The 12628-nt window shown below is 43.3% G+C and overlaps 1 protein-coding gene across 4 annotated transcripts in view; it reads right to left on the bottom strand.

The window, feature by feature from the left end:
• LOC122417295 (protein bric-a-brac 1-like) overlaps positions 1–12628 on the bottom strand; it is a 237461-nt gene that overhangs the window by 223434 nt on the left and 1399 nt on the right. For 2 of the 4 annotated variants that reach the window (XM_043430695.1, XM_043430700.1), the window contains exons 2-3: positions 12517–12577; positions 4625–4693 (exon numbers count right to left, since the gene is read on the bottom strand). The gene's annotated coding sequence lies outside the window, so the exon portion shown is untranslated. The remainder of the gene's footprint in view (positions 1–4624; positions 4694–12516; positions 12578–12628) is intronic. The other 2 variants (XM_043430697.1, XM_043430696.1) reach the window with 2 other exon arrangements.

Below are 12628 nucleotides of genomic sequence, written 5' to 3'. Positions count from 1 at the left end.
TTTTTGGCTTCGAGACCAAAAGGTTACAAATTTTTTTTGTCGGTGTTCTTTACAGTGGTGAAAGCATGAAAAATTTGGACAAATTAAAAGCATCGTCGAAAACCATTCGTTGTTTCTAGCATTTTATTGGATCGTCCAAGCTCGCGAGGTGCGATAATAACCGTTTCGTTTATTTCGAGATGTTTTTTCTCGTTTCTCCAATATTAATCGAGTTTTTGAAGTAATTCGACAGGAATAAAGTGCCTTGGATCTCTGACCTTTCTTCGGTCAAAATCGAAGGGGGATGATGAAGTCTCGATGCATGTTCTCGATGTGTAACCTCGCGGGATTCCGATTATACATGCTTTGCCATAGAATCCATCGATCAATTTTTGTCCGGGAGGTAAATGTGCAGCAAATGAAAAATCTATAAATTAGAGGCGCCTTCGGAGGTTGACAACAATGGAAGGTAAGTTGATATTTGACTGGGTTGCTAAACTCCGCGAATACTTGCGCAACGACGTCGTTCCCTTCGACTCTGTACTTTCTATTTTGCGATCAAATGGCGAAACAACAGAGATTAATCAATCAAATCTCTTTTCAATCTTAGTTCAGAGGATCAAACAAACTTAAACTTTATTCGATTGAATTGGAGCCTTGGAAAATTCGTTCCGAGACTTTTTCCAACCATTTTTTAATCATTTTCGGGGGGAAGTTATTAAGCATCACAACAAAAAATAATGGTTGAAAAATATTTTTGAAGCCGACACTCGAACCAGTCCCACGAGGAATTCGATTAATTCAGACACCCGAAACTAGTGGAATACGTAAAGAATTTAAGAATATTCATTTTCGTAATATCATTATAGCGATCGTTTGAATGTCAAAAAGTTTGATTTTTGATAAAAAAAAAAAAACTGGATAATTATTGACTGATAAATTTTTTTCAGACGAACTTATCGAAAAAATTCCGCCTCGAATACTTTTTAAATGAATTTTAGTTTTTATCGATCGAATCGATTTTAAAAAACGACCTTGAGAATTCTAGTCCAACGAGTATTCGTTTCATACAAATGTTGTCTCCAAATTCTCGTTTTAACTTCTCGACTACAAATTTGTTACTTTTTCGCGCACTGATTATTCGAATCGTCCTCGTCCATTGACTAGAAAAAGTGTCTGAACCGAGAGTCCCCTCGACTCCCTCCATCGTCCCGACGAATCCGAACCTTCCGTATAGTAGCAGGTCCACGCGGGAAAACAAATAATTGGCGCAACTGAAAATAGAATCGTGAGAACCAGCCCGTTCAACGATCCAAACAAGATCAGTGCGATAATTGAGATGGCGACCGCGGTCAGTCGAAAATGAAGGATCGTACGAGCAGATGAGCTCAGATCAGAGTTGGCTGGTGCGCGGTATTCATTGAAAATGACGATAACCATGCAGAGAAGAGTGGAGGGTAGAGAGTGTGCCTAGGCGATGGATAGCTCGGTAGCGATCTCGTGTACGTCGTTTAGACGATTTAGAGTTGAGCCTATGAAATGCACTTCGCGGAGGGAGCCGAGGGTAAGGTAAGTGCTGTTAAAGTGGTGTACAAACCGCATTAACGTCGATGCATCCGCGGCGTGTGTGCGCGGAGGATGCAAACACACTTAGCGTCTCTGTAAATGTGAATATCCGCTTGTATACGTGGAAATACGAGTACGATGTGTTCGAGGCGCAGCAGAGTCTGTTGCAGTTGCCGTATGGCTATCGCGAAGGATTCGAGACGAGATGAAGGATCGCGCGCGGCCGGCCCAATCGGAGCTCTCGGATCGGCACAAAACCCGGCAGATCGAGCAGCAACGACTCGCGAATAAGCTACCGTACAAAGCGGAGAGTCACGATCGGCTCGTTAACGTGAGGATGTACGTTTCTCTCCTTTCCCAACCCTCTCGCGCTCTCCTTATTCGCATGTATATTCTCAACTTTCTATATATCTATAGGATTGTATTACAAGAGCGCGCTGGCTACTCATCTCGGTTGCCCCCGACGATATTCTCCTCTCGTCGTGTTGCAGCAGGAGCAGCGACTCGCCAAGCTTGTTTTATCCATTGTACCTTACCAGCACACACCGACATCGGAATCCCGAAATCATGGATTTTCGGCTCTCAATGCGCGAGGCTCTCTTCACGCTGCACGCCGGGCCGCGTGAATTATCGAATTTGTGAAGATAAAATTTTGCATCTTCGCTGCTGTTTGTTTATTGGATTATAGTTTTAGGCAGCAGAACGCGCACAGAGAAAGTTCTTTTTTTTTTTCTTTGCCGCTTTCTTCGTTTCGAGATAAAATTCAGTCGTATTTACTGATGAAAACGTCGTAGTATTCAACGATTTCAATAGAATAATAAAAAAAAAAAAGGAGAGACACACACGAGCATGGATCCGTGATTGGTAGGTGGGAAACGCGTGTTGACGAGCGTACGGTACGATAATTCTCCGATATTAGATCGTCATAGAGAATAAATCGTCAAAGTTGCTTCCCGTCACGAACGCTCTCGCGCGCTCTGGGGAGGCTCCAGCGAATCGGAGCGCCGCGGCGAATCCTCGCTAAAATAGCGAAAGTTTCAATTCGTTCGATTCTCGGGCAATATATCACGACGAGGGTGTGAGATGAACGAATAAATACTGTAAACAGCTCCGGAACGTGCGTTCGTTTGCGCGTATTCACGTGTGCGTGTAAACGTCCGCGCATACAGAGAAAGAGACTGAGCCGGGAGGTTTATAATTCTCTATACATGTATTAACGAACATGGATGAGGAAGAGAGAAACGGAAAACATAGGGAAAGAGAAATAGAAATAGATGGGAAGCGGGCGGAAAGGGGGAGAAGGTTCGTACCACGTGGCGAGATAATTGGCACGTAATGGATTAGAGACTCGTGTCCCGCGTATGACTCGAGCAGGGGTTGAAAGGTGGAAGGAGGCGGAGGAAACGTAGCATCGGTTTGGGAGCTCGAAACACACGCAGAGATGGGGCATATGGATGCTGGCGATCCCCCCTGGCCACTCTTTCTCCCTTCAGCCGATGTCATGCCCGTCGAGCAATTGGCGCGGGCGGGCGGCCGATCGGAAATGAAATTTTGATTGACAAGAGAGCCTCGTCACGCAACTGGGAAATCTAACCTGCAATTCGCAAATTCGGCACCATGCAGCTTTTCCATCCTGCGGGACACACTGCAATTACAAATTTGATAAAATTTCCTCTCCTCGATCTCTCGCGCCGCGCCGCGCCGCGCCGCGCGATGCGGCCCGATGTGGAGCTGGGGATCGAGCACGAACAAAAGGCGATTTTAATATTATTTAGAAGATCGATGATGGAACGCCGAGAAAAAGCCCGAATTTCAGGGGAACAACGCCCCGAGACAAAAACAAGACGGCGGAGGCTCGCGCGCGCTTTTATTTAATCCGATCGCGCTGCATGCGCCCGCGCGACCAAAAAATGCGAAGAAGCGACGAAGAGAGTCACGAATCCCGTTCCTATTTGCACGAGTGCACCGAGAGCAGAGGAAGATCTTTGCGGGAAGTTTGTCCATCGATCAAGACAGGTGGCTTATTCCTCCGTGCCGTTTCTCTCCTTCTCTCTCTCTCTCTCTCTCTCTTCTTCGCTCCACCGCACGGCTCTCACGATTTCAGTCTCTAACAAATGTGTATCGTTTGCTCGTGGAATTTGTGAATGTAAAACGTACTTTTTTCATTTTTTCTTTTCCATCCCGAATCGTGTAGAACGACGTCGTTTCACTCGGAGACTTTTATTGTGTCCGGTGAAACCTAACACAAAAAAAGAAACAAAAGCGAGGCTATAAAATCGAAAAACGAAATTCGATGAAACGACAATGAAGGATTTTTGGCTCGAAACTTCGTGAACTCGACCGAACGCTCTTTTTTCATCGAACAATATCGCAATATCGCGCGCCAACAGAGAACGAATGCAAATGTAGAAGAAAAAAACTCACCCTGCCCCTCCGAGGGAGAAAAAATATTTCGCTATTCCGACGCTCGACCCTCGAGCTCTTTTCGAGGGCTCAACAAAAAATATCTTGAGGCTACGGATCTCATATTCCCTACGAACCCCTCCTCCTCGGCTGCGTCATCGCGGCCTGAACTTTGTTCAAAATAGATATACACGCATCTATCAACATTTATTTACTTCGCGGACCCGTAATTCTCTCTGTTTTTCAAGCGCTCCTTCAAATTCAGACGCTTCGGGACTCGCAATATTGTTCGATGGACAAAAACCCAGCAGGTAGTCACGTGGTTCGTTTCTGTACGCGCTGCCGTATAATGGAAAACGTGGCTCTCGGGTAGCCCCCCTCGCAGCGCAAACTACTTCGCGCTTTATGTTTTTCCAACTCGGTGTGCTACCAAAATTTCAAAACGAAACTGTCAAACGACCAATAGTTTTTAAAACGCACGGTTTTGTCGCTGAAAGTTTTGCTTGTTTCGATATTTTTTCGGGATTTTTATATCGGAACGAGCGACGCGAAGCTCAAAATTTATGCTTACTCATAAAAATCGATATACGCGAGGGGCCAAAAAGCTTGTTAGCGTAGCCTTGAAATATATTTCGATGTCCGAACGAAGGGGAAGTAAAATGGAGCGTGTACATACTTACGGAGAGATGAAGGAGTCCCGAAACTCGAGGGATGGTGAAACGGGCGAGAGAGAAGGCGAGAAAGTCTGAAAAATAAAGATCCGATAATCGAGATTTTTCGATTCGAGTGCGCCCGATGCGAATTGGGCACTCGACGTTTCCACGCAGCTGTCGACTTTCTTTTTTCGAGGGATGCTCTTACAGCAGGAAATGATACAAAACTAAACTCGATTTTTTCGACCCCTCGGGTGGCTCTGTCCGTTACAAAAGGTATCGATAACACGCGCGCAGAGCTTTGCGGAAGGATCGACCAGACGATTGAAAATGAATTAAATAAATTCGATTATTCGAATATGCAAGGGTCGCGAGTCCGTTGGCCAAAATCGACTCGATACAATTTTCAAACTCATTTCTCATTCGACGTAATTATAATATATTTGTGCGATTCTTAAACCGTCGAATTTAGTTATGGGGAAGAAAAAATTCGTGGAAAAAAGCATTCGCGATATTTATTTCGTGACAAATATCCCAGCGAGACTCAGCCACGAGCTCGCCCAACTTTATTTTCATCGACTCGCAGGCCTCGTTAAACTCGACGAAAGATAAAACAAACTGGGTTAAAAGAGGGCAACCGCGAATGTTTTTGTAAACCTCTCGCCATAACTCCGAGGTGAAGGACCCCCTTTAACGATAGCCAATCGATTGTAAATTTACAAAAAAAAAAAAGCAAGGAAAAATTAACTCGGACAGGAGGACCCTTCGCTCCGACAAAATCCTTTTCTACCCTTCTCCAAATCACCACTGAAACACCGCGGCGGGGATTTTCTTTTGTTGAATATACCTTCGAAAGTCAAAAGCGTGACCCTCGGCAAAATTTAATCGGTCGAAAAATAAAGAGCCCTTTGAAGAATCGTTAAATTTCAAAGTTTAACATCGAAATTTTAAACAATCGATCATTTATTTATCCACGTGCCGTTCATTACGAGAATCCTTCAAAATTAGCGAACCATTGGCAACTGTTTCGAAGTGAAAAACCACGATTTCTCGATATTTTTTCTTATTTTATTGACTTTCAAAGTGAGGCCAAAAAAAAACATCGGAGAACGGTTTTCATGGTTTCGCGGTTCGTTGGTTCAAAAAAAGCGGACGGACGGATCGGTTCTGAAAAGTAGGGTAAATCGAGGGAGATTTAACCAGCATAATTTTTTACCGTCGCCAGCACCTCGCGAACCGAGCTTAATCAGCCATGAATCGAGAGTAAAAGACCCTTTAGGCTCGTGAAATGCAGGACCCCTTTTTTTAACGCTCCATCGAATCGACCGGATATTTTTCGATGAGCATTTTCAGCGCACTTAAAACGATGAAAAAAATGGTAAAAAATGGGATAAAAACGAAAAATTGAGAGAATTACGAGCGCACCGGGATGGAGGTCGCGAATAAACAATGATTCGATACAATTCCAAGACAACGGGAATAGAAAATTAGCCAGACTTTGGAGTTTAATTAAGGAAAGTGAGCCGCCATCAGAAATATAGAGCGCGAGGATTTTAATTATTTCTCGTCATAGTCGATAAAACGCGCGCGCGATATTTTGAAGCCGGCGCGCGCGCGCAGTTGAAGCATATATTTTTATCCAAGTTTTTTTTCTTCCATTATATGACGTATAAAACCCAGAGTGCGCGCGGTATCGAATTCTCAGTTAATATTTCTCTTTCGACCCGGAACCGAGCAAGAGTAAAAACGAGGATAAAGGCTCTCTCATGAATATTTCTGGAGAAACAGCATCCGAAATATCCGCGACATTTGCACATTGACTTGGTACAAAAATGTTGAATCATCGCGCGCGCGCGGAGATGTCGGAAATAATTCGCTATTCTTTTTTAAACTTCCATGAGAGCAGAATACGTCATGCACCAGTCACGCGAGGAGGAAATTAAGGAAAAAAATATTAAAAATCCAGGAGCTGTTAAATGTGACGCGCGGTCAATTTAACCACGCTCTCGAGTGTTCATCCATTAAGAAGCATTTTATGCGGTGACTTTTAACGCGTTAGACGAGCGCTTACACTCCATCGGTAATTGATTGGGGTCGCCCCCAACGCTTTTTCTTTTATTGTTTGTTCATTCGGAAAAATCTGAAGCTTGGTAATCAAATGCGAATCAGTCACAGGAGTAGCCAAGCACTTGCGGTTCTCGACTCGCCTTTTCTCGCAGAGAGTTGACCATTTTTTTTCTTCACACTTCGCTCGTGTTGTCACAATAGTTTTGTTTGCTAGTCAATAATTTAACGTGGAAAATACCTGAATAACGAAGCTCGCGGAGCGTCGGGACGAATTGGGGAGCGCGGCGCGACACGCGAAAATTACAAGAATCGAATCGGTGTCAAACCGTTTTTTCTAAATCTACAAAAATACTTATTTTGGAAATCTGTATTGGCATTTGACTATTCGAAAGTTGCGTGAAAAAAAAAAAGAGTTCTGTAGATCGCTGCTTGTTTTTCACGACAGCCGCATCGACTCGTCGAGGTTGGGGTCAACGCGAAGAAAAAGTGAAGAAAAAATGTCGCGGATTCCGGAGTGAAAAACAGCCAAAAATAATTGAAAATGTGGAAAAAACTACTTTTTCAATGATCCAACGCGTTAACGCTCGCAGGCTTAAAAAAATGGAGAAACGGTGTTTATATTGGCAGGGGAAAAAACAATTTCAACTGCGTATTGGAAGCGAATAAAGCGAGTACGTCTAAAAGCAATATAAACGTGAACGCGGGCTGATGCAATGTATAAATTGCAGTAGACATTTGATATGGATACTTGATTGGAGCTTGAAATAGTGAAAGGTTTCGTGTCTGAAGGGAGAAAGAAGAAAATGTGGCGATATGGGCAATGAATGTTGGTCGCTCTCGCGCGAGCGCGAGCCCCGATGATGCTCGAACAGCCGGGACACGTTCGCACGCGCGGTGACACGAGTCGCGAGAGTACGAGGGATGAAAATTGGTGGAAGAAGACCGAGCGGGGGGTGGAAAATGAAGGACGATGGAAGGTGGTGTGTGCGGGAGCGAATGGGACACGGTGAACCAGTCGATGCACTACGGGCATTAAATATACACACTGATTTGTCGCCCGTGGATTGTCACCTCTGATATAGCTTTTGTTTTGTCGCCAGTGGCATACCCAACGCGCCAATACACAATCAACCGAGCCCCAAACCTCTGTAGCGGCATCCCACCCGCGGGTGCCGCGCTCGTGCACATGCACCTTTTCGTCATCCTATTTTCCACGAATATGAGGCTAAAAAGGGGGAAGAAGATAGAAGAATGGGAGCTTTTGAAAAAGTCGACACCCCTCGTCATTTATTCGACTTGGAGCGATTGCTTTTTCGATCCATTCCTTCTTTAATGAGACTATTTATTATTTATTTTATACTGTTGGAAAATTCTGGAAATCCGATCCATTTTCTCGTCATTTCATTCAACTTTATGAGTCGAAATTTGGAAATGTTGTAGAAACGTACAGCGCGCATCTACTCCCGGAATTATTGCACGATATACCGTCTAATTGTCGATAAAACAATTAACGAAATCACAGTTTTTTAAGGCTTGCGCAGGCTCCTATGCCAGGCGCAATTCCTGTGCGACCATTTGGATTTAACGAAATATAGAATCCTCCCGACTTTAAAGAGCCAAAAACGAGAATATAAGAAAATGTGATGTTTTTATAGATATCAACGATGATTTTTTGAAAAAGTGGTTTAAAATATAGATACGCATACGCATATAAACAGAAAATGGCTTTTGTCACATTTCCCTTGACGATTAAACTGCGAAAGTATCTTACCCGCAATCATGAAATTAAAAATTTATCAACCTCAACGAATAAGTTGCACATCGTTTTAATAATTGCGAGAATAAATTTCAATAGTTTCTTTGTTCATGAAAAGAGTTAAAAAGTTTAGTTGCTTTTTTGAATGACAAGTAACGCATGATCTTGCTTGAGTCGAGTCACCGAGCAAATTGCTTATTTTCACGAAAGCGACGAGAGTCAGTAACTCGCGTATACTGCACGCAATTTTCTTTTCTTTTCATTGCAAATTTGCATTTCAATTAGCAACGATAGGGGGAAATCGAAATTGACGATCGTTTCTGTATCCCCGTACACTAATTTTTCAATTCGTACTTTTTACGCGTTGTCTCCTCTTCGTTATAAGTTAATTCGTTCAACTTTCATTGATTTTCGTTCTCAGCGAGTCGTTCGCGATTGGTTATTGCGCGTGTGAGTGTGTATTATTCGTAAATGCAGTTGATAATCGAACCAATTTTACCGTGGTTATCATGCTAAATTCTCTTTTCCTCGAGACTTCACGAAATTTCAAACAATACCATTCGATTTCGTATAATTTGAAAAAATACGAGCGTTCGTTCGAGTAATTGGCTCCGCATTTTGAGAAGAAAAATAAAAAGTGATGTTCGTTGGCTCGATCGAGCGCGATTCGAGCAAGTTGATAATATTGTTATTATAAGTTTTTGTTATTAATTTAAAATCGATCGCGCGCGCGCGCGCGCGCGGTGCCTGGAACGATCGGTCGCTCGAGGTAACTCAAGATTATTTATAATTCGTAGGATTTTAATTTCGCATTGTTTCTCGGCCTTCTTATCGCTTTCCGCGCTTTATTCGAGGCGCATATACTCGCTCATGGCGTATAATTAATACGCGCTTTAAAACGGTGCGAATACAAAAGTCGCGTTGTGCTGGCGGGCGCGCGCGCGCGCACCCGCAGCGACGCACGGACACACAACTTTTATTTGGTAAACCTCGGATTTCTCGCAAACGTCGTTTTTTTCTCCCGCTCTCTCTCTCTCTCCCTCTCTCATTCTTTCTTCCTTTTTTTCCTTTGAAAAATAATAATCGAACGGTTGTTTGGACTCTGAAGAATTTGTGCCATTGTCCGCGAGGCGATCGAGGGAAGAAAACATGTTTCGAGACTCTCCGGGATATTTTTCTCTCCCCCGGTCTCTTACCCCCCTCCCCGCAGATTCGTTGAAAAATATTTCATCGTACGGTGCGCGAAGCTCGAATAAATTTTTCCCCCGTTGATTGCCGCGCGAAAAGTTTTACCGTGCGAAAGCAAACGCGCACGCTCCCGCCCCCCCCCCCCGCGTTATTTATCGTTGTCTACGATTCTCGTTCGATCTAACTATGAATGATCGCGTAACTAGTCGGTTCAAACTAAAAAATACGAAGGAAATAACGAAAAAAAATGACGAATTTAGACCCTCCGCAATTTTTCAATACCCCGTTGCGCACGAGGATACAATTTTAAAAAAAACGTACGCATTTGCGCGAACAACTTCGCCCACCCGATTTACATTTTATTCCGAAAAACTTTCACAACGTTTACCATTTCCCAGCAATTGAAAACAAGCATCGAAAATTCCATTTTTTTTTGTCAACATCGAAAGTTTGGTTGGAAGAAAAAAAATTTGAGACTGCCCCATCCAGTGGGATCGGAATTTCAAAACTTTTCCGAAAGGAATAAATGAAAAAAAAGTAAAAGCTTATAAAAATTAGTTGCAGCGGAGTCGTTAGTAGGGAGCGACGGATACTGCTGTAAATATAAAGTATGCAAATATATGCATATAGATATGGATGAATTAATATAAATGAGAGGGAGTAATAGACGGAAGAAAAGGGAGTCTCGGGGCGAGGCGAAAGAGGGCGAATCGATTGTGCCAACATTAACGTTGAGGAAGAAAAAAAACAGTAATTTACTTAGTAAAACATAAAGCTCTCGCGCACATATACACGTCGGGTCCGATATTTACGTGTGTAAGTCCGCATACGAAGGTATCCGACGGTCTTTCCACCAAGCGGACGAGGCTCGAACAGGCGGTGGGGAATAGCGAAGGAAGGCAAACACATTAAAGATTTAAAGGGCATAATAACCCGGGGCATACGTAATACACGGTAGAACAGCGCCCTTTTCACCGATGTCGATGAATAATGTACACGAGCCAAGGTACGATATGACGTGTACCGAGTGTGTGTGTTACATCTATCCAGCAGCAGCAGCAGCAGCAGCAGCAGCAGCAGCAGCAGCAAAACCCGCTTCAATGCTCCGGCATCAAGTCCGATGCGACTGCGAAATATTTCGACTTGGCCTGCTCAACGTTAAGTGTGCCAGTCGAAATCTTCGCCGCGGTGATGAAGTTTCGAGCGTTCGAGAATGTTGGACGAATTATTTTCTTTTCAGTCGCGAAATAAATATTCGTTTGGGATTGAAGGAAAATTGAAGCAAATTCGATCGCGATCGGTAATGGGAAACCCAGCAAGTTTGAAGTTTCCAAATATTCCGATGTAACTTGAATCAACACTATTAAAATGTTGGGAATCTCGGAAAAAGCCTGAACCAACCAATCTCGGCTTGTACAAACTTATCACACACCGCGAACTAGCCCAATATCCAGGACTCAAAGGTCGAAGAGCCAATAATGTAAACTTGTGTTTATGCAGGAGCGAGGTTCCGCTGCTCCGATATTGTTAATTATTCACGTAGTATTTGATGGAAGTATGAATCCCTTCCGACAGGGAAACTGGCTGAATTCCTCGAAAAATCGACTCCGAGCAGCGCGAAGATCGCAGTTTCATAACCTCCTTTATGCATTCGACGATCTGTCATAATTTTGACGTAAAAGAGGTCTCGAGGAGGACTGTAAATCGACACATATTCGTACACGGAAATGTTCGTTCTCCCGTTTGTTTAAAAATCTAATTATATACGAAAATTCCGTGAGATTTTCGTGAGGCGGAATTTTTTCGAGCACGCCGCCGAAGCTTTTTTAATTGAGAAAACGTTGATTTAGATAGCTCGGGTGATTTTTCATGAAAAAAAATGTGTACGTTACTGCGATTTATTATTTTGTTCTGTAGACGTAGCTCATCGAACTCGGGAACAGAAAAGTTTCGTTGTAGCTTGCTGGGTGAAACGAAACAGAAAATGAAACGAGCTCCGGTGGTACAGAGATGGAGCGAGAAACCCCTTCGTTATTTACAATATTAATATCCTGAGAGATTTGGCCTGAAGTATTTTTCGGTCGAACCTCACGGGCACCTTGAGCCGACGTCGCAAATCCCCCCGTGGCTAACACGTTAGAGAAAAACGAAGGGAGAGGGCGCTCTCGTGACGCGCTGGTCACGAGAGCGCATAGCACGAAAAGTTTTAGGATTTACTGCCCGAACATATTGGCTGCGAGAAAACACACGAAATTAAGGCTAGTAAAACACTCGAGTGACATGAAACCGCGGTACCGACGAATTTTTATCCCCCCTTTACTCTCCGCGGAACGAAGCAGCAGATATTCGATATACGAAATATTAATGTTTCCTCGAGTTAGGAAACAAAATATGTCCCGTTCACTTGCCAAAAAAGTTGGCAACGCTCACCGCGCCGTTGCGCTCATTTCCCGGAACCGTATAATTTTTTTTATTCACACAATATTAGACGCGAATTGAACAGTCACGCGTTACTAAAGTTTTCGTGAAGATTTAATTTCGTTTCCCGACACGGCGATTATCCAATGTTTGTAGGCTTTTCCGTTTCGACGAGCGCGAGAACAAGATCGCAAATATTTTGCGGGTAAAACAGCGTTGAGCGTGAAAAAATTAACCCTCCAACGCCATCTGACGGCAAAACTCGAAATTCCAACGTTCGCAACGTCTTTCATTGTTTTTAGAAAATCAACAAAAAAGAATCGAACGAAATTCACGTATCGCGGAAAAGTAACGGGTTTCCGGTCGACAGGCCCGAATCCGGACACACGCAAGCATGTTTATAAATAGAATAAAGTTCAAGTTGCAACGTCGATCAAACGAATGAGCAAAAAAATGTAAAATAAAGAATAATTTTTATGGACTTACCAAAAAAAACGTATGACCATAACGAAACAAAGAAACCGCCGAAAACAGTGCAGAATATTGCCTGCAAAAAAAAATTGTATTCATTTTTAATCGCTTTTTTTTATGCAAATAA

This window comes from Venturia canescens, chromosome 10 (assembly GCF_019457755.1).
Source record: "Venturia canescens isolate UGA chromosome 10, ASM1945775v1, whole genome shotgun sequence".
Taxonomy (NCBI): Eukaryota; Metazoa; Arthropoda; class Insecta; order Hymenoptera; family Ichneumonidae; genus Venturia; species Venturia canescens.
The sequence above is the reverse complement of the archived record's forward strand: the minus strand, read 5'-3'. Positions and strand labels throughout refer to the sequence as shown.